The sequence below is a fragment of the Ovis canadensis genome, chromosome 1, assembly GCF_042477335.2.
Source record: "Ovis canadensis isolate MfBH-ARS-UI-01 breed Bighorn chromosome 1, ARS-UI_OviCan_v2, whole genome shotgun sequence".
NCBI lineage: Eukaryota > Metazoa > Chordata > Mammalia > Artiodactyla > Bovidae > Ovis > Ovis canadensis.
This window is the reverse complement of record NC_091245.1, coordinates 167,692,409-167,714,715: the sequence shown is the minus strand read 5'-3', so window position 1 is coordinate 167,714,715 and position 22,307 is coordinate 167,692,409. Positions and strand designations below refer to the sequence as shown.

Genomic DNA, 22,307 nt, shown 5'->3' with positions numbered 1-22,307 from the left:
TATGTAAGTTATTTACTATGTAAATTATTCCTCAATAAGCCCAACTGTAAAAAATAATGATAGAAGCTAACTTTTTAATGCCTGAGTCTACAAGCTTAACCCTCACACTACCCTTGCATGAGAAGATGGTGCTTATTAGCTAAATGTTTAGCTAAATGACATTTCCTTCTATTCTGTTTGCTAAGAGGTTTGTTTGTCCTTTCATTTTAAAACCATGAATAGGGAGACTTCCCTGGTGGTCTAGTGGTTAAGACTTCACCTTCCAATGCAGGGGTTTTGAGTCTGATCCCTGGTAGGGGAGCTAAGATCCCACATGCCTAGTAGCCATAAAACAAGAAAAAAGGACCAAAACATGAAACGGAAGCAATATTGTAACACATGCAATAAAGACTTTAAAAAAAAGGTCCACATGCCCCCCCGCAAAAAATAAATAAAACCATGAATAGGTGTTAAGCTTAATGCAATGCTTTTTGTTTTTGCATTAATTGAGATGATCTTATGGGCTTCTCCTATAATCTGTTAATGTGGAAAACTGTAAAAATAAGTTGTCTAATATTAAATAAACCATTCTTGCTATTCCTAGGATAAACCCCAATTTGTCAAGATAGATTTCTTTTTTAATAATGTTGGTTATATTTTGGCTACTATTTTATTTTAGACATTTATTTAGATAATTTTCCTTCCTAGTATTGTTCCTGTCTTGTTTAAGTATTGAGGTTATATTAGCTACATAAAAGGGCTTTCCTGGTAGCACAGATGGTAAAAAATCTGCCTGCAAGCAGGAGACATGGATTCAATCCCTGGGTGGGGAACACCCCTGGAGAAGAGAATGGCTACCCTGTCTAGTATTCTTGCCAGGAGAATTCCATAGACAGAGGAGCCTGGTAGGCTACAGTCCATGGGGTTGCAGAGAGTCAGACATGACTGAGCAACTACCACTTTCACCTTTTTTAACTTCATAAAAGGGTTGGGAACGTCTCCTCATTTTCTGTTCTCTGAAGTATTTGTATATAGTTAAGATGACCTGTTTATTGATATTTGGTAAAATCTGTTAGTAAAAGAAGCAGAGTGTAGTATTCTTTTTGTAGGTATGTTTTAACAAATGCTTCAATTACTAATGGTTATATAATTATTTAGATGTTTCATTTTTTAAACTCAATTTTGGTAAATAATATTTTTCTTTGCCGACTAAGGTACATCTAGTCAAGGCTATGGTTTTTCCAGTGGTCATGTATGGACATGAGAGTTGTACTGTGAAGAAAGCTGAGCACCGAAGAATTGATGCATTTGAACTGTGGTGTTGGAGAAGACTCTTGAGAGTTCCTTGGACTGCAAGGAGATCCAACCAGTACATCCTAAAGGAGATCAGCCCTGGGATTTCTTTGGAAGGAATGATGCTAAAGCTGAAACTCCAGCAGTTTGGCCACCTCATGCGAAGAGTTGACTCATTGGAAAAGACTCTGATGCTGGGAGGGATTGGGGGCAGGAGGAGAAGGGGACGACAGAGGATGAGATGGCTGGATGGCATCACTGACTCGATGGACGCGAGTGAGTGAACTCCGGGAGTTGGTAATGGACAGGGAGGCCTGGCGTGCTGCGATTCATGGGGTCGCCAAGAGTCGGACACGACTGAGCGACTGAACTGAACTGAACTGAATATTTTTCTAGGTAATTTGTTGTTTTACTTTTCAAATTTATTGGAGAGAGGTGATTATTATATGTATATATGTTTTTTTTTTCTTTTCTCACATTTTTTATTTGCAACCTGTTTTTCTTGTTCTATCTTGGAGATGTATTTCTTAAAAAAAAAAAACAACTAGGTTCTTTATTATGCTTTCTATTGCTTCTTTGATTTCTAGTGCACTATAAGATTCTTTACTTTAAGTATACTCTATTGAGGTCTTAATTTTTGTAGTTGGATATTTAGCCCACTGTTTTTCTTCATCTGATATAAGCATTAAGGATATAAAATTTCTTGTGTGTGTGTGCTTAGTCGTTAGTTGTGTGCAACTCTTTGTGACCCTTTGGACTGTAACCCATCAGGCTCTTCTGTCCATGGGATTTTTCAAACAAGGATACTGGAGGGGGTTGCCATATCCTTCTCCAGGGGATCTTCCTGACCCAGGGACTAAATGTTGCCTTCTGTGTTTTCTGCATTGCTGGTGGATTCTTTTCCTCTTGAGCCACTGGGGAAGTCCATATATTTTCTTAACACTTTTTAACTTAATCTGAATACCATACATTTTAATATTATAGCATTTTCATTATTACTTAATTCTAAATATTGTTAAAGACTCTATAATGACTTTCTTTGACTGATGAGTTATTTAGAAGTGTATTGTTGCATTTCCAAACTGATTTTTTTAAAGTTACCTTTTTGTTATATTGTGGTTGGAAAAATGGCCTGCATTTTTAAATAAAAGACTTATTTAATAAGACTTTTTAATAAAAGACTTGTTTTATTTTCTAGCACAGGGATCAATGCACTTTTTAGGTTTTTAGGGCCACACAGAAGATAATCTGTAGGATTTGCAGAGTAATAGGGTCTCTGTCATTAATTACTGGATTCTGCTACTATGCAAAATCAGCCCTAGACAGTATATAAACGATTGGGTGTGGCTGTTTTCTGATAAATTTTATTAACAAAAATACATTCAGTTTGGATTTGGGCTATGGGTCATAGTTTGCCAGCTTCTGACCTAGCAGATAAATATTTATTTAAAAAAATATATTTTAAATAGTTGACATACAATATCATGTGGATTTCAGGTAAATTACATAGTAGTTTGATATTTGCATACATTATGAAATCATCACCACATAAGTAACCATCTGCCTCCATACACAATCAATTAAAAATTTTTTTAATAGAATATGCAGGATCTAATTGTTAGGGGCACAGTTCTATACAGGATTATGGATAGACTTAATTATGTTTTTCAAATCTGCTATATGTTTATGAATTTTTATGTTTTATCAGCTGGGCCTCCCTGGTGGCTCAATGGCAATTACTGACATGTATATTAACATCTTCCACTCTTATTTTGAAGTTTTTCATGTTTTCTAATAATTCTATCAGTTTTTAGTTACATATCTAATAGGTATATTAGATATATGCAAGTGTAGAATTGTTACAATTTCCTGTCGGTTGATCCTTCCTTTTATCGTTATGTAGGGACCCATCTTGTTTAAAAAATCCATCTTGTTTACTTTAGTTCAAATTCACTAATTTGGGGAGGGGTGTTCTATATTTCTAGAGGTGGTCAGCTGTTCTCTTGGAAATATAACTATACACACTGAAAATTCATGTTGGAGACACAGCTGTAGTTCAACAGTCTAAAGTGTTTTGCTAAAATTACTCATCCCTAGGAACCAGAATGTTTTATTTGGCCAGGCGAGGCCAGGCTAGGAACTACTCTTTAAGAACCGTGTTCCCAGCTCATTAAGGGACTCCCACCAGCATCATTGAGAAGTAACACAATTCCCACATCCAAAGAACAGAACCATGTAAAAGTGAACTCAGTGAGGGCCCAAAGCAAATAACACAGGGCAGGGGAAGGGGCGCACAGAGGACGAGGGAGGGGGGAGACTAGGAGGAGGGAGGGGAGGGGAGAAACAGTGAGAAATGTAGCCAATGAAAGAAGAGGGCTCTCAATTCTGACTCCATGTACACTAACAGTCATACAGTGAAGGAAGCTCCATCCAAAATAATTCCTACAGGTATGCCAAAAAGTAAGGGCTTCCAATTAATGGGTCCATGCCAGAAAAGAATCTGAGATCTGGAAGTGGACCTCTCATTGACTCTGGGTGTGCAGAACGCCTGCTTCTCCCTTTATCTCTTGTCATTTCTCCTTCTCTATCAAAATCTTAGTCCCATCTTCTAAAATTCAACACAAGTCATGTCCTCCCCCCTACCGCCACCTGTGTAGAGACCTTCCAAAAACAGGAACAAAAATGCCTTAGGGCTATAATCTAGCAAAGAGCTCCAACTTTCACTGGTTAAAGAAAATGCTGAGAAAAGAACAGGATCCAGCATGCAAATGAAGAATTACGTGATCAGCAGCAGGAGGAATAGCAAACCCTGGGCCAAGTCTATCGTGCCCAATCCAGGGCACCTGGCTGTATGGAAGCGCTACTCTGAGAAGCCTGGGCAGGTTCAATCCTCAGCCTCCTGGCCTTTTCTGACCACAGAGTCCCCACCTTGGATACAGGGACACTGGACCACTCAAAGTCTTCTGTAGCCTAGTGGTGGTTCGTTAGGCTTTACATTAGCATGGCATATGTCTCTCTGATTTTGTCTCGTTTTTCTGAGGTACCATCTGTTTCTTTTTCATTTGCATATGCAGCAAGAAACTGGGCATGATTCACCTTTTCCAACTCTCAGGCTCTTTAAGATGTTCTCTTCCTTTCTCCAAAAGATTTGAGAAAACAAAACAAACGCTTCTGAATGTAAGTCCCCTGTGAGTTAGTTCTTCCCATCAGAAGTTTTCTTTGCATTCTCGACTGGAATGGGGAATGGGGTAGGGAATCCCTTTTCCCACTAAATTTTGCTGTTTCCAGTGGCAACTGCTACAGCCAATAATGTTCCAATTAAGTTCCTATTTTCATAGCTGAAGATGTCCCTAGCAACAGTTCCAGACTTTGTTTATAAAATATGTTTCCAGTTTCCACATCTAACTTTTAACTTTCACTTTAAAGTTAGATGGTACAACTCTAAACTGTTGTCATTTTAAAACTCTGAAAGAAGGTAAAGTACTAAGACCAATAACATCACCTCAAAAATACATAACCAAAGAAAAATACTTCACCTTCCGTGGGGATCTTAAACACTACACAATTTGCTGCCAGTTACTTGTAACTATACATTACAAGTTGTCATGTATAGAACTATGTAATGACTATGTTGTGGACTGGAAACTAACATAATGTTACAGGTCAGGGAAAAGTGAAAGTGTTAGTTGCTTAGTTGTGTCTGACTCTTTATGACCCCATGGACTGTAGCTCTCCAGGCTCCTCTGTTCATTGCATTCTGCAGGCAAGAATACTGGAGTAGGTAGCCATTCCCTTCTCTAGGGCATCTTCCTGGCCCAGGGATTGAACCCTGGTCTTCTGCATTGCAGGCAGACTCTTTATCATCTGAGCCACCAGGGAAGCTCAATTATACTTCAAAAACAAAAACATAGAAAAAGAGATCAGCTTTGTGGTCATCTGAAGGAGGGGGTGCTGGGAGAGAGAACTGGATGAAGGTGGTTAAAAGATATGAACTTCCAGTTACAATAAACAAGTATTAGGGATGAAATGTACGTCATGACTAACACTTCTGTATGTTATATATGAAAGTCATCAAGAGAGTAAATTGGAAGAGTTCTCATCATTAGGAAAAAAAATTCTTTTTCTTTCAGTTTATATTTATATGAGATGATGAGCTTCCCTGGTGGCTTAGCGGTAAAGAATTCATCTGCAATGCAGGAGATGCAGGCTCAATCCTTGGGTCAGGAAGATCCCCTGGAGAAGGGAATGGTAACCCACTCCAGCATTCTTGCCTGGAGAATCCCATGGACAGAAGATCCTGGAGGGCTACAGTCCATGGGGTCGCAAAGAGCTGGGCAAGTCTGAGCAACTGAACAACAATATGAGATGACAGACGCTCACTAAACTTACTGTGTTAATCATTTCACGATGTGTGTAAGTCAAATCAGTATGTCATATACCCGAAACTTACATAGAGCCATAATGGGGGTCCACCTCTCTGCCTGGAAAGGGTGTGGACATGACCCATCTTTAGCCAAGAAGGCCTGAGCTATGTTTTGATGGCAGAAAAGGTTTACTTTTTTATGGACATGATTGGTCTCATGGGATACTTGTGACAGATTTTTCCAGTCTCCAAGTCGCCCAACTTGGATAATGACTTGCCTCATGTTGCTCTGGTTTGCATAATAATAAAGACCTTATTTTAAAAAATTAGATCTCTATAAAACTGGAAGAAAGAAAAAAAAACACTTAACTAAAAAGCAAAACAAACAAAAACATATACAGGACAGGCTCCTCAGAAAGGGGTAAAACACCCAAAGCCACAAGAGCCTGATCTCTTCTGTAAATGCTCACACTTAAGCATGGCTGCGGTGGCAGCAGAAAACAACCTTTAATGCCAAAACTGAGGGTGCCATGGAACCTAATGATAATAACACAGTCCTTATTTTGAGCAAAACAGTGTTCTAAATGCTCTACACATATTAACTCACTTAATTCACATGTCAGTCTTACAAGATGGGTACTGTTACTATTAATATAATCTCTGTTTTACAGAGGTGGAGATGGAAGCACTTGCCCAAGATCAATGAGAGAACATGCCAGGATTTGGATCTAATTGGTTTTTATTCAGTTTGCTCTTAACCATTATGCAATATGGGCTTCCCAGGTGGTGCTAGTGTAAAGAATCTGCTTGCCAATGCAGGAGACACAGGGATGAAGGTTCGATCCCTGAGTTGCAAAGATCCCCTTGAGGAGGTCATGGCAACCCACTCCAGTATTCTTGCCTGGAGAATCCCATGGACAGAGGAGCCTGGTGTGCCGCAGTCCATAGGGTGTCAAAGAGTTGGATGTGACTGAAGCGACAGCACGAGCGTGCATTGTGCAATACCACTGCCCCTCTAACTTAGAAAGAAAACTAGGTGTCTCTCAGGTGGTACTAGTCATTAAGCTGGGTACTGGAATCACAGGGCTTTGTATGCAGAGCCCAGTTTAACAATAACATATGTTCTTACATTTGAATAAGACTCATCTAACTGGAGAAGGAAATGGCAACCCATTCCAGTATTCTTGCCTAGAGAATCCTGTGGACAGAGGTGCCTGGACACCTCTGTCGGACACAACTGAAGCGATTTAGCATGCATGCATGCATTGGAGGAGAAAATGGCAACCCACTCCAGTATTCTTGCCTGGAGAATCCCAGGGACAGAGGAGCCTGGTGGGCTGCCATCTATGGGGTTGCACAGAGTTGGACACGACTGAAGCGACTTAGCAGCAGCAGCAGCATCTAACTGAGGCAGAAGTTGCTGCTTCTGGTGACTAGCTCCTCTCCTCCAAAATAAACACACCCAGAATCTGTTAGCAGCTCTCCCCCACCACCCCTGCTTCCATCCTACATTTTGGCTTGGGAGAAAATATATTCTGATTTAGCGAGGGTATTCCTCGTTTATGCTTGTCATTCCCACATCCCATCTGATTTAGTATCTGTCTTATTGCAGGGATCCTTTAATATATTATATATTACTACTCTCCAAGTGTGAGAACAGAAATGAGATCATCCTTGGGTTTATTTAACCCCTGAACTCTGCTCTTTGCAGCACAACTGTTAACAGCTCCCAGAATAGCACTCTGTGCACACCTTTTGGGAAGTTCCAGCATAGACGAGTGAAAAGGGAAGTTCTAGAGGTCTCAGCTTCTAGTTCCAACTTTTGTGATCTTGGGCTAATCATTTATTTTATGCCACAGTCTTCCCATTTATGCAAGGATGAAGTCATACTGCTATGATTTATGATTCTCTTCTGGTTCAGGCCAATTTCTACTAAGAATGCTATATGCCCTGGACAAGTCAAAATTTCCAGAGTGAGGTGAAATGTTGAAGTACAGAGGTATAGGGTAACATTAAAAAATATATAGGTGAACGTGGCCTGTTACATGATTATGTGAGTTACATCATGTCCCCTGAACAGAAATTTCATAAGGAGAAGGCCTATGAGGCTGCAGTTAGACCTGCTATCCATTCAGCCTTGTGAAAAAGTATGAGCCCAAGAGGAGAAATGTTGAAGGGAAAAGCACACTGTTTCTGTTGCGACTGCCCCAAGCCGTCACAGAGACTTCCACTACCTATTAGATGACTTCATGCAGGCTGTTAATGTGCATCCTGTGAACCGTTAAAGGTGGGGGTGGTGTTCACATGCCCTGCCTGCTCCAGGATCCTTAACCTTCTTGTCCAGCTTTCTCAATGGAAAACCCAGATCTTAACCGCCTTTTTGTATAGCCTAGGAAAAGGTACTTTATTGCTTTAAAGGTACTTTAAAGTTTCCTGCAGGTAAACTGGGCTTAAGGATATTCGTGAAAGTTGCTCAGTTGTGTCTAACTCGTTGCAACCTTGTGAACTATACAGTCCATGGAATTCTCTAGGCAAGAATACTGGACTGAGAAAAAGAATACCGGACTGGGTAGCCTTTTCCTTCTCCAGGGGAATCTTCCCAACCCAAGGCTCGAACTCAGGTCTCCCACATTGCAGGTGGATTCTTTACCAGCTGAGCCACAGAGGAAGCTACTTATCAACTAATTACCAACTACATGGAAAATATACAGAGAGGGGTTTGTGTTGGGAATGATCTTCCAGAACTGTAACTCTGAGGTCTTCCATGATAGTGTGGGATAAATCTCAGATGTAACAGTCAAATGTGGTAAATAAATGAGAGATTAAAATAAGACTTGATTTGCCAATCCTTTGCTATCATTTTGATGGGGTCATCATTAAAAAAATTTTTTTTACCTTTTTCCTTGATATAAAGTCATACATACTAATCATAAAGAGCTCAGAAAATACAGAAAAGTAAAAATCTGGTACTACCATAAAAAGATAGTCCCACTATAATAAGAGATACATTCGTATAATTGTGATACAACAACTTCTACTTTTTGTCCTGCCTCTGTGTATATGAGTATGTGTGCATGGGTGCTAAGTCACTTCAGTCGGGTCTGACTCTCTGTGACCTCATGAACTGTAGCCTGACAGGTTCCTCGGTTCATGGGGATTCTCCAGGCAAGAATTCTGGGAGTGGGTTGCCATGCCCTTCTCCAGGGGATCTTCCCGACCCAGGGACTGCACCTGCGTTTCTTACGTCTCCTGCATTGCTAGGTGGTTCTTCACCACTAGTGCCACCTAGGAAGCCCATGTATATATATGTTATACGTGTGTGTGTGTGTGTATACATACATATACATATGAGTATGTGTTAGTCACGTCCAACTCTTTGTGACCCCAAGGACTATAACCCACCCTCCAGGATCCTCTGTCCATGGGATTTTCCAGGCAAGACTACTGGAGTGGGTTGCCTTTCCCTTCTCCAATATATGAGTATATGTATGCATATATATGGGGCTTCCCTGGAGGCCCAGATGGTAAAGAATCTGCCTGTAATGCTGGAGACCTGGGTTTGATTCCTGGATTGGGAAGATCCCCTGGAGAAGGGAATGGCTACCCACTCCAGTATTTCTGCTGGCTGGCGGGCCATAGTCCATGGGGTTGCAAAGAATCGGACAGGACTGAAGCGGTTTAAGACAAACAAATACATACACATATATATCTGGAACTACATGTTGTATACAAATACTTTATCTTTTAATATTATATCATTAGCATTTTCCCATGTCAGTAGTACTGAAAAATATTTTTAATGGCTATATGACAAACTATTGCTTACTTACAGTATATTTAATTTGTTCATCTATCATTAGATTATTTCTAAAAGCTGCTTTTGTAAATTTATTGTAATAGACAATTTTACAACTTTTATGCGTTTCTGATTAGAGCAGAATTCTAGAAGAGAAATCACATTGTGAGAAAGTATGCATGTTCCTTAAGGGTTTTAACAACTTCTGAACTGTTTTTCAGATGGTTTGGGGTCAATTTTAAAGACATCAACATGTATAAAAACACCTTTTGCATCACACTATAGCAAATACTCAACTTTTAGACATTGCTAAGAGGTAAAAATGATACTGTATTTTAATTTTATTCATTTGATATGACCGAGAGTATTTTGTTCTTTTTATTAGCTATGTGTATAGGAATAGAATGGTCTTCACCTCTGTTCATTTGTCAAGAAGGGTTTTAATGTTTCCTTTGTATAAATCTTAGTATTTGAAATACAAAATACAAATCTGAAATACAAAATACAAATACAGATTTATACAAATCTTTCAATGTTAAGGTTGTTTTATCTCTTAATTTTTAAAATTATTTTTGACCTAGAGAAGCTATAAATTGTAATCAGATCAAACATGTCACCTTTCTTCATTGCAATTATGCTTTGCAAAGCTCACCCTAGACACTTTTATTTAGTTAAAAAAAATATGATCCTTTTTTAAACATTTAATTTAAATCCTATATAGTAGATTTTGTTGTATAGTATAAAGTAAAGCTCTAACTTTATTATCTTTTCACATATTTAATCAGTTGTCCTAACCTCTTACTGAAGGATTCTTTTTTCTCTCATTATCTTATTTTAGCACTTTCATTTAATCAAAATACGAATCATACACATTCCTGGGTCTGGTTCTGTTGATCTGCATGTGAGTCTTCTATAGGTACCACACCATCATGTTATTTTAAAAGACATATTGAACTTTTAAAAAAGTTTTCTAAGTGGCTAAAACATTGGGGTGCAGGGAGTAACAAAACAGGGAGCACCAGATTCAGACCAAAATCTCTGGTAGAGGTAGAAAGCACCATGGACGATGGAGGTCAGTAAGAATGCAGGGATAGAAGTTGAGCTGCTTCTCTCCAGAATCTCACATCACACCTCTGTCACTCAATAGCTGTTTGGCTTTGGGTAAGTTAATTCACCTTTCTGTGCGTGATTTCCTTATGTGAAAAATGAGGTTGTTAGGAGGTTAAATGAGTTAGTGTAAAACTCTTAGGACAATGCGTAGCTCATGGCAAACATTACTGTCAAGTAGTTATTTGAAGCGATCTTCTACTTCCATCGGGCTTCCCTAACGGCTCAGATGGTAAAGAATCCGCCTGCAACATGGAAGACCCACGTTCAAGCCCCGGGTTGGGAAGATCCTCCGGAGAAGGGCAAAGAACTCCAGTAGTTTTGCCTGGAGAATTCCACGGACAGAGGAGACTGAGGGGTTATAGTATATGGGGTTGCGAAGAGTCAGACATGACTGAGCGACTAATACACTTTCTGCTTCCATCATGCCACTGACATTACTCTTGCTAAGAACATCAATGATCCCTTCACTGTCAAATGAACATGGGACAGGGATTAAAAATACAGGCTCTCTAGAATCAGGCTGCCCAGATTAAAACAATACCTCTGCATTTTAAAGCTGTGTGACTTTAGCAAAGTTACTTGCTTATTCTGTGCCTTAATTTCTTCATCCATAAAATGGGGATATTAATAGAGCCAACCTTACAGGGGTATTACATGGAGTCCAGACACAATAAATGTAAATTGCTTGATGCACAGTCCTGACATAATAAATGTAAATTTCTTGGTGTACAGCCTACCACACAAGCAAATTCTCAGGAAATGGTCATTATAACCATCATCTTATCTTACCTGACTGCCTTGGGGAATTTGGCACTGATGTTGACCCTCAACTTTTTGATACACTTTTCTCCTTTATGTTCTGGCACAGTATGGTTTGGTTCTCAACCCACTACTTGCACTCTCTTCTTTCATCTATGCTGTAAAGTGCTGGCATTCTCCGAGGTGTCCTCACTTACCCTATTCTTTGGTGACCATACACTTTCTTGGTGTTCCTTCCTCTAAGCCAGGAGTTGGAAAAGTTTTTATTAGAGGATCAGATAGTTAATATTTTAGGCTTGTGGACTCTACAGTCTCTGTCACAACTACACATTGAATCATGAAAACATTCACTGAAAACATGTAAATGAATGGGCATGACTTTGTTACAAACAAAACTTCCATGTACAAACAAAACTTTGTACACGGCAACAGGCAGTCAGAAAATGGCCCAGAGTGTTTCAACTCTTCCTCTAAGTAGTTGTTACAGCTCAGGTATCCCTTACTTAGACTACTCGTCACACAGTATCTGTCCTCCCTTCTGGACAGAGGGCTACCCAAGAGCCCAGTGCCCTTCCATCCTTGCATGCTCTGAATGTAGCATAGAATCTGGCTGCTATAGTAAATCACCATCTGCTGAAAACACTGAATGAGATGAGCATATAATATCAATCTTAACAGTTGAAACTTTGTTGTGCTGTTGGGAAGAAGGCACTTCTTCCATATGAACCCTTCAGTAGCTACCAAAACAAACTACAGAGAAGACCTCATGGCCTGTATAACACACTGGAATGCCTACTAGAGTTAATCTTTCTTTCCCAAATGTGAAAGGGAAACTCAGGTCCAGGAAATTCGCAATTTCAAGGACCAAGTAATATTGCAGACATCAAAACAGAGCTGTCCAGCATGATCTATAAAACAGGACACACTTTATAGGAATTGAGAAACAGCTGTTTCCCCATTTCTGCCTTAAAAGGAATAGGCAACAGGGCTCAGGGGTATATGGTAAGCATACGGAAAAAATTTATTTGCTTAAAGAAATGTGACATGGAGCTGGCAAAGGGCTCAGTTTATAAGAGATAATGTCGTGGTGGGTAAAATTAAGAGTATTGGAAGGATATATACAGAGTCATTTCAGCATTGTGATTAATGAAAAAGGAAACACCAATAAACACTGGAGGGAAAAAAAGAAAAGTAAAGCTTAAGCTGGAAAGAACCGAATATACTCCAGGGAAGACAACTGGCTGGAGGAACCAAGTATCACTTGCAATAATAATGACTTTAGTAAAATAAATTTTAGATAAAGGTGACACTGATTTAGTGGAAAATAAGGAAACCAAAACTTGAGTCACAAGTAATAGGGTGAATACTGAGCTTCTCCAAATAGAGTGTAGAGAATACTTATAGACCTAAGAATACCTGGAAAATATATTAAAGACTCTGGGAAGAATTTTAGACTTCTGAAATACCCTCAGAATAGGTAATAGACAAAGAAGCATGTTTAACTGTTTCCTTTTAATTTCCATGTTTAAACTTAACTGGTAGTAATATTTTCAGTATAATCAAACATTTGTTGAACTCCTTTTAGGGGTGATTACTCATTTGTGTGATCCAACATATTTTTTCAAGTGGCCAATTACCAGGCAGCACTCTTTAGAATTTTGTAAAATTATAAAATTATTATTCTGTGAAAAAAAGACCTAAAGACTTTCTTAAAAAGAATAGAGTTAATACTGATTTTTTTAGCTTTCTACTTACTCTTGCCTCTTAAGAATTATGAGAGGATTCATTATGTGGCTGTTAAAGCTGTTTAGTCATGTTCAACTCTTGTGACCCCATGGACTGTATACGCCATGGAATTCTCCAGGCCAGAATTCTTCTCCAGGGGATCTTCCCAACCTAGAGATCGAACTCAGGTCTCCCGCATTGCAGGTGGATTCTTTACCATCTGAGCCACAAGGGAAGCCCAAGAATACTGGAGTGGGTAGCCTATCCCTTCTCTAGCAGGTTTTCCTGACCCAGGAATTGAACTGGGGTCTCCTACATTACAGGCAGATTCTTTACCAACTGAGCTATGAAGCTCTCATATGTGGCTACATGGACATTAATTCATTCATCCTTCAAGTAATTAATAGGCACCTGCTTATGTACCAGGTTGGAGAAGGCAATGGCACCCCACTCCAGTACTCTTGCCTGGAAAATCCCATGGGCGGAGGAGCCTGGTAGGCTGCAGTCCATGGGGTCGAGAAGAGTCAGACAAGACTGAGCGACTTCACTTTCACTTTTCACTTTCATGAGTTGGAGAAGGAAATGGCAACCCACTCCAGTGTTCTTGCCTGGAAAATCCCAGGGATGGGGGAGCCTGGGGCTGCCATCTATGGGGTCGCACAGAGCCGGACACGACTGAAGTGACTTAGCAGTAGCAGTATGTACCAGGTACTGTGCTAAGCATAGATGAGGCAAGAGGAATAAAGAAGGATCCTTACTCTGTAAAGTTGATAGTACAGTGAGAACAACAGATGTGTATTAGCAATTAAAATGCAGTGTGCTTAGGGACTTGGGGTGGGAGGAGGGTAGGACTATAAAGTGAGCACCAGGGAGTTTTCTAAGGTGACAGGACTGTTTGCATACTGATTGTGGTGCTGGTCATACATGTCTGTAAGCATGTTAAAATTCACAGACCTGTATGTCAGAAGAAAAAAAGGATAATGTTACTGTACAACAATTTAAAAAATAAGATGACAAAACATGATAGATGTTCAACAATAGGAGAAGAGATAAATAAACTCTGGTGTACTCGTATGATGGAACACTAATGAGCAATAAAAGGAATGGACTGTTGATAAATACAACGAGGGAGGTGAATCTCGAAAGCATGTAGTGAAAGCTGAGTGAAAGAAACAAGATACAGTGAAACACAGCCTGCTTGAGTTCATTTATACGAACTTCTAGAGTAGGCGACATTAATATGGGATGGCAGAAATCAGATCGGGGTGGCTTTGGTAGGGAGGGTGAGGGTGGGGCAGGTATTGACTGGGAAAGGAGCTCAGGGAACTTCAGGTGTGACTGAAATGCTCTGGGTCAAAATTGACTAAAGATTTGAGAATCTTAATACATGTAAATTATATACCTCAATAAAAAATATGCATTTAGCTATCCTGACTTCTCTTTCACAACACAGAATTTATAATTGTGTTCAAAGATGTAAAATATAAAACATTAACAACCTGTCTACCATATGAAATCATTTTCTTTTTAAGATAAATTAGAGTTCCTTTTGATTTCTTAGTGAAATAATAGTCAACAGTGAGTCTCATGACAAACATAATTAAAATGCAAGTGCAGAGTATGCAGCAGTAGGAGGGCAGGGAGGTCAGAGCCCTGCATTCTGCTGGGTTGAGGACGTGTTACCATGGAAGACCTTCAGAAAGAAGTGAATCTCATTGGGATGCTGAAGAAAGAGTAGGAAATGCTCAGTGCAAAGACCAGGAAAAGAATGGCCTTCCAGGACGACATGTGCAAAGTCACAGATGTGAGGGTTGGGGTATGTCCTTCTGGGTGAGGTGCACTCAGGGGACATGAAGCTGTAAAGGAGGGCTGGGCCCGGACCATAAAGACCACCCCCTTCCCTCACCCACCCTCTAGCACACCAGTGCTAAGCACTTTATGCGGACAGTTTAATTTAATCACAGCCATCTCCAGTTTTCAGAACCGGGGTTTGGCAAGGTGCAGGACCCTACGCAGGGTTCTTGCCCTTTAAGGTTCCCACACAGATAGCCCAGCTTCAGCTTTCACTCTGATCCTCAGCCGTGTGTTGCTTCCTATTCTCCATGCTGAGAAGTCTGGCCTTGATTATGACACTGATGGGACCTAATGGAAGCCTTTACTTGTCCAGAATCTGCTTTACAGAGATAACAGGCCTCTGACAAGGATGGATCATTTGAACTGTGGTTCTCAGTCTTTTCCCCCCCCCCGGCCTCAATTCCCTTGAGAGCTATTTTTAATATCATTAGTAATGATGGTTAAGCAGTAATCACCAAAGGCTGTCTCCATGCCCTTCTCACCATTCTACAAATATTCCCCCACCAAGAGGTTCTAATTTGGGGACTGGGTCAGCAACAAAATGATTGCTCTATAAGTCTTTAAGTGGGAGATGGTATATCTTTGGAATCCGCAGATCTAAATGGGAACATGTGTGGAGTGGAGGGGATGGTATTGGGGAATTCTGTGCAGAGTCTGAGATCCTAAGGTAAGTGGATTTGTTGATTAGCTATTTTCCAGGCTTGGTGATCTAGATGGTCCTGGCCCCTGGCCCATCTGAGCTATGGAACTCTGTCAAGTTTGAGGTTTCAGAGACGTGCTTGAAGAGAGGACATTGCCTCTGTGGTGCTCCAAGGATTATGGTTCTCTGCTCTAAGGAATCCCAAGAAGGCTCTGATCTCAGAGTAGACACTTCCTGAGAAGCACCATCTTCTGGGTGGAGATGAAGACTGAGTAAAGGGCTTGGCACTGGCATTGGAGAATCGCCTTAATTGATAATGGATTTAAAATAATCACAACAAAGTGTCACAGAGCTCTGTAACCTATCAAGTGTGTTTACATTTGTTATCTAAAAATAATTTTGAGGCCCAAGAAAATGCTGGAGGGCAGATGAGGAGGAGCCTGGTAGGCTGCAGTCCATGGGGTCGCTAGGAGTTGGACACTTCTGAGCAACTTAACTTTCCCTATCCACTTTCATGCATTGGAGAAGGAAATGGCAACCCACTCCAGTGTTCTTGCCTGGAGAATCCCAGGGATGGGGGAGCCTGGTGGGCTGCCGTCTCTGGGGTTGCACAGAGTCGGACACGACTGAAGTGACTTAGCAGCAGCAGCAGCAGCAGATGAGGAAACTGAGGCTTAAGGAGGTTAAACTGTTGATACTTGCATGGTTTGCCTGCCTTCCTTCCTTTTTTTCCTTAGTTCTCTTCCTTCCTAACTTCCTTCTTTCAGTTTTAAAAATATCTAGCTATTTGAGTTAATTATGGGCCATCTTATTCTAGAAAGGATTCAAGGCAGCTTGAGTGAGTGAAGTCGCTCAGTTGTGTCCGACTCTTTGTGATCCCATGGACTGCAGCCTACCAGGCTCCTTCATCCATGGAATTTTCCAAACAAGAGTACTGAAGTGGGTTGCCATTTCCTTCTCCTCAAGGCAGCTTACAAGGCTACAAAAAAAAAAAGTATAAAAGTGGGAGTGAATGTGAAAGAAATATAAGTATTAGAACTGAAATCAAGAGTTACACTAAAGATGTTATAATGACATATATATTTGTTACTGATGGGGCACAAATTGGACTCTAAGTTTCTAGCTGTCAGTGTGAAAAAAAGGAAACCATAACACTATTCAGAGTGGCCACTTGCTAAAAACTAATAGCAGTAGCAAAACAATCAATTCCTCAGAAATATGGCTTTGGGTTCTTAATTACAACATAAGCCAAAATGCATAGCAACTTCCTTTATAATTAAACAGCTTTGAACTTAGGCCTTAAGGGGCTTACCTGGTGGCTTAGATGGTAAAGAATCTGCCTGCAATGTGGGAGACCTGGAATGGATCCCTGGGTCAGGAAGATTCCCTGGAGAAGGGAATGGCTAGCCACTCCATATTCCTGCCTGGAGAATTCCATGGACAGAGGAGCCTGGTGAGCTACAGTCCATGAGTTCACAAAGAGTAAGGCACGATTGACTGACTAAGCATGCACACAACTAGGCTTTAAAAGGTATTTCTGATTTTCACACAAGAGAAACTACCATGTCATGGTTTAAAGAACATGAAAAGTAGACCACCTCTCTGAACTCCTGTAGCAAATTCTATTTACAGAAACCAAAGCAGGTGAGACCCTAGTGAACTCATTAGTTGTTGAAACAGCTTTAGGACCAAGGGAGACAGGCAGGGTGACTATTTCCATACCTGCTAAGGGGAAGAGACAGAAAAAAAAACCCCACCTACCTACCAGGCTACAGGAATAAGAAGGTCTTCGTAGTGATAGTTCATCTTATTTTGTAAATTATTTTAACTTCATGATTAGCACTTGGTGGCAAATATTAACATGACCTTTTTATCTCTTACGTTTCTAATGATGACTATGTTGGACGGCCAGTCTCTATATTGTACATCTTGTGCCTTCAGGTCCCAAGGCCAGGTTTTATTTATATTGGCTATTTTATACTCTCTTCACTCAACCATCCAGTTTCCCTTACTTTTACGACAAGGAACAAGCACAGAGTTTTTCCTTTCTATAATTTATGTATGCAGAAAAATAAATCCAGGTCAGGAATACCCCTTGCATCCACAAGAAGAGTCTGGAGCCACCTGACGCATTGACACAACAAGCCCAAAAATAGAAAAAGCAATCTGGATGAAAGGCAAAGATGAGTGGAAACTTCTAAGCCAGCACTAAGGTGCTATGTCATGTGAAATTAATTCTCTGAGGTCAGCAGTTAGAGTCAGGTTACACCCCAAATGTAATTCTGCCTGCTAATTACTTGACCCAGTATTTATTTCGTTGAGCAAGATGCCCAGCCACAACTTCCAAGTATGGGCTTGGGGGCAGAGGGAAGAAAGCAGACAGCCAGAGAAATAGCAGCTCCTTTCTTTTACAAATAGATGTGTCTCCCAGGCCCCTAACTGAAACGATTTACCGATTTACCTTTCTTTCTAAAGCGAGAGATCAGATGTGTCATGCTCTCCCTTTCCAGCAAAATGAGGCACCTGAGATCAAGGAACTCTTTAGCCAGTGGATAAGATGCCTGAAGAAACAGTTGTGTCCTGTCACAAGAAGCTCGGAGCTGAGATGCTAACAAAACCACCCTTTGTAAGGCAAAGAGGAGGAAGCCAGGTGGGAATGGAATGGTGGATGTATGTATCTTTGGACTTCTGAAGACGTATATCTCCCACAATAAAGACATTCAGAGTGGCAGTAAGAAGGAATGTCACTTGCCAGATGGAAATGTTGGATTAATGAGAGTACCATGAACAGGAATGACTCTCAAATACAGGGAGTAAATTAGGACAACAGCCCTTCCTTAACGGAGGTGTCACACAGTTGCCCGAGAGGTTGATGAGGGTGCAGAAAAAACAGTAGAAACAGGATAAAAAAGCTGGAACCTGACCACATGAGACTCATCAATAATAAAAATAATGGCGTCAGCAGGTGCTGTCACCCTATGCTACGGGACTGCTCTGGGCCAGGCAGTGCACCAAGAGCTTTATGTCTGTGACCTTGCTGATGAGTGCTGTCCCCTCCCTTCTCACATGGCTCCCACGGGGCATTCTGCCATCTGGGGATGTTTCTCCCCTCACGGGATGTCCGTGATATTCAAATAAGCTAGTGGCACCTAAATAACAATGGTGGACGGAAAGAAGACATCTACCCCATGACTGGCTTGCCGCTGGCCCTGAATCATGAAGCTGCTGAGAGGGTCAAGGTCACCAGCTGTGTGACCTGGGGGCCGATGGGAAGGCCAGAGTTCCCCAACCTCTTTCTTTCTCCCATCATTCTCATTTCTGCCCCTAAATCAACACACAGTGAAAGAAAAGAAGGGAAAGACTGATGCCTATAGCTGAAGTGTGCAGTTTAATGGCCAGAAACCAGACTTGTCACATGTAATCAAATCATCATAGTGTTGGTGACAGAGTTAAGACAGTTGAAAAAACAGTTGCTATTCCAACTTCCAATTTTCAAGTTATTGTTGGGGCTGAAATTTCTCTCACCTCAAAAGTTTTTATTTTGGAAAATCTCCAAAGCACACTTTTAGCCATATTCGGGTAACTGAAACATGAAAAAAACAGCAATGCTTTTCAGTCACATTAAATTCTAACCAGATGCTCTTAAAAAACTTTTCGCACATACACAGCACCTTTTATTCTAGAGGAGTCATTTTTTTTTCACCCTGAATTGTATTCACCACAGACTGACAATACTAACTCTTTAAGAGACCTGGTAACCCCACTGATACACCGTTTCCAGAGAGGAAGTTAAGAGGACCTCATCAGCCTTTCTAATTCTCCCTCTACTCACACTACTGGGAATCCAAGTCAAATCAATCTAACAAACAAAACATTTACTGAATACTTTCTGCATACTGGGAACAAAGCTGAAGAACAGTGGAAAGTTGGCATGAATTTAACTGACCTGCAAAGTGAAAATGACATGGAGGATTCCTATAAAAAAGTGCTAGGGCAAGAACTCTACCTGAATAGCTCATCTGACTGACTCACCTAAAAAACAGTGCTTCTGGCCTCTTTTCCTCTATGAACCATGAGGCAAAGAGAGAAATGGCTTGGTGTTTGGAGGAAAAGCAGAGTGGAGAAAAATTAATCATATTGTCTAGAGTCCATGAGATCTCAGGTCACTATCCTCAGGAAAACCCCAGAGCATGACCCAGCAGTACCTTGCCTGGTCCCCCACTAACCAGTTTGACCCCTTCTATTCTCTACATGAAAGCCAGAAAGACCTTTTGAAAATATAAACAGGACTACACAATCTTCCAGTTTAAAACTCCACAGAAGTTTGCTTTCACACATAGAATTACATCCCTATATATATCCTATATATATATATATATACCACATATATACCATATATATACCTATATATATATACATATATATACCACAAAGCACAGGCCGTGCCGTGACTGGCCTCCACTTACCCCTTCTGCCTCCCTTGTTCTTCTCCATGGCCCACTGCACCCCAGTCACACTGACCTCCCGAGGCTCCTGGAACGTGCCAACCCCCTTCTCGCCTCAGAGCATTTGCGCTCATTGTTCTCACACTTGGACTGCTCCTCCTGGTCTAGCTCCTTCCCCGTACTCAGGTCCAGCTTCAATGTCACCTCTTCAGAGGTCTCCTCTGACATCCAAAGTGGGCCCTCTCCTCCCTCTCCATCCTCTGCCTCAATTTTCTCTTATTTTCTACCACAGCACTATTGCAAGTTGTCGTTATGTGATTTATTTATTTGATCCATCCATGACTTTAAATTCCAAGATGGCAGGAGCCAATAACGTCTGTTTTGTGTGTGTGTGTGTGTGTGTTTGCCATATTTCCAGGGTTCAAGATAGTCTCTGGACACAGCAGAAAGGCAATAAATAATTGTTGAATGGACAAATGAAGTGAATACAACTGCAAATAGTAAACTGGAAAAAACAATAGAAGAGAGTCATCTTTTTATGTTTTTACTACCATAAATACTGTTATACTGCTGAAAATCTTGGCTTTGCTTGAGGTTTTTCATATATTCATTTTAACCAGGACCACCCTGACTGAACTTAAGAGGCTAAAGGAATGGTGACCTAACTTATGGCTACAATTAGAAAGTTTCAAAATAATGGCTTTATAAGACCAGGTTTGGCATACAATACAGTTTGAGTAAGAGGGGGATTAGCCCTTTCTCATTCAGAGATGCTTGTGGTTGAAAGTAGAGCTGCTGTTACGCATGTAGCACACTGTTCCTCAGGAAACGTGACAAAAGAACCTTATAGCCAGGCACCGGAACAGTAAGAATGGTGACAGGATGACGTATTCCTGGGAAGCTCCTAAGAAGCTGGTCCGAGTGGAATGTCCTTGTCACCCTGCCGTGTGGCCCTGGCCTGGGATGCTGAACAATGGAGTTGCCTGGAAACTCAGAAGGACGCTGGGTAGCAGGCCTTCCTCTTCACCTCTGCCCACCTCTGACTAAAAAATAATATCAGAAGTGTGTTCTGTCTGGTTCTTTGGTGCATAAGAACCATGACTGGTCTGGCCATACTAGAAAGGGAACCTAGAATTGCCTTCCTGCCGGGGGACACTCCCTGGAGTGCCTGCAGTGGCCCCAGCTCCTCATCCACTGGGTGTAGAGCAGACTTTTTCCAATTACTTCCTGATTTGTCCAGCCCTTAGGATAGAATTTTCTCCTTGGTTTCCTCAGCATACTCAGTTTTTCTGCTCGGACTACAGATGATCAGCACCTAGTTATTTGGATGGGGTTCAGCTTTCTTGCACAGTTCCTGTCTTTCCCTGTCTCCTCCTCCCCATTCCCTAGCTGCTGCTTGGGATCTGGTCCCACCTCAGGCAGCTCACTTGGCACCACACTGCAGCCGCCTACCCAGATTCTCCGGGCAGGGCTGAAATAACTCCACTTGTAACGTATGCTGCCCAGTTCCCATGCTGGGGCCGCCTCCCCCATTCCCCATTCTCCACCCCACAGAGGTCCTAGCATCTTTCAACAGTCAAGTGCACAGAGGTGACATTAGTGGTCCCCTCAGGTCACAGGGACAACCTTGTTTAAACCCGGGATGACTCTAGGGAATCTGTGACGTAGTGGCTTCTCTAAGGCTTCATGTCAAGTAGAGGGCAACCAGTGGTGTGAAATTTAAACCTGAGTTACACAATTTTCATGAATAAAACATGAGGCTAAAATTAGATGAGCACTGAGCTTCTTTTCAGGAGAAACACCCCAGAGTCCCACACAGAGCCCTTCCGGATCCAAATCCTGAAGGTTTCCCACTATACCTCTCTGACCATAATTTTCTGCTAAAATGCCTCTGGTGGCTCCCCACTGTCTGTGCGGTTATAACATCTGGCATCAACGCATCAAGGCTCTTAACATTTTGGACCCAAATAAAGATTCTACTTTACCTAAGACAAGGCTGGACACCACATCCCTGTTCTCCGGGCATAGGAGCAGCTCGACTCTGCTGGGCCCATCCTGTGCTTTCCTGCCAGCCTGCCTGGGCTCACACTGTGTCCTCTGTTGAGAATGCTCTCCTTCTTAACCCTGGCCCTGGCAGAAACCCACTCCTCCTCCCCCAGGGCGTTCAGTTCAAATATTTCCACCCCACCTCCACCCTGTGCAGCTTCCCAGACCTGCAGTTCAAGTAGACTCAGACAGCATTATGTTAAGCCCTATATTACAATGCACAGCCCATCAAAATTATAATTGTGATGAGTGTCTCTCCTACTACATTCGGAGTTTTGCATGGTATGTTGCGGGCAC

At 41.4% G+C, this 22,307-nt stretch overlaps 1 protein-coding gene and 1 long non-coding RNA gene across 4 annotated transcripts in view; one reads left to right on the top strand and one right to left on the bottom strand.

The window, feature by feature from the left end:
* The window catches only part of LOC138419054 (uncharacterized), a 52,282-nt gene extending 49,831 nt beyond the window's left edge, over positions 1 to 2,451 (top strand). Inside the window, exon 4 of the long non-coding RNA XR_011248849.1 lies at positions 1,194 to 2,451. This is a non-coding gene — a long non-coding RNA (uncharacterized lncRNA). The remainder of the gene's footprint in view (positions 1 to 1,193) is intronic.
* The window catches only part of CMSS1 (cms1 ribosomal small subunit homolog), a 398,161-nt gene that overhangs the window by 46,526 nt on the left and 329,328 nt on the right, over positions 1 to 22,307 (bottom strand). The gene's annotated exons all lie outside the window — the stretch shown is intronic.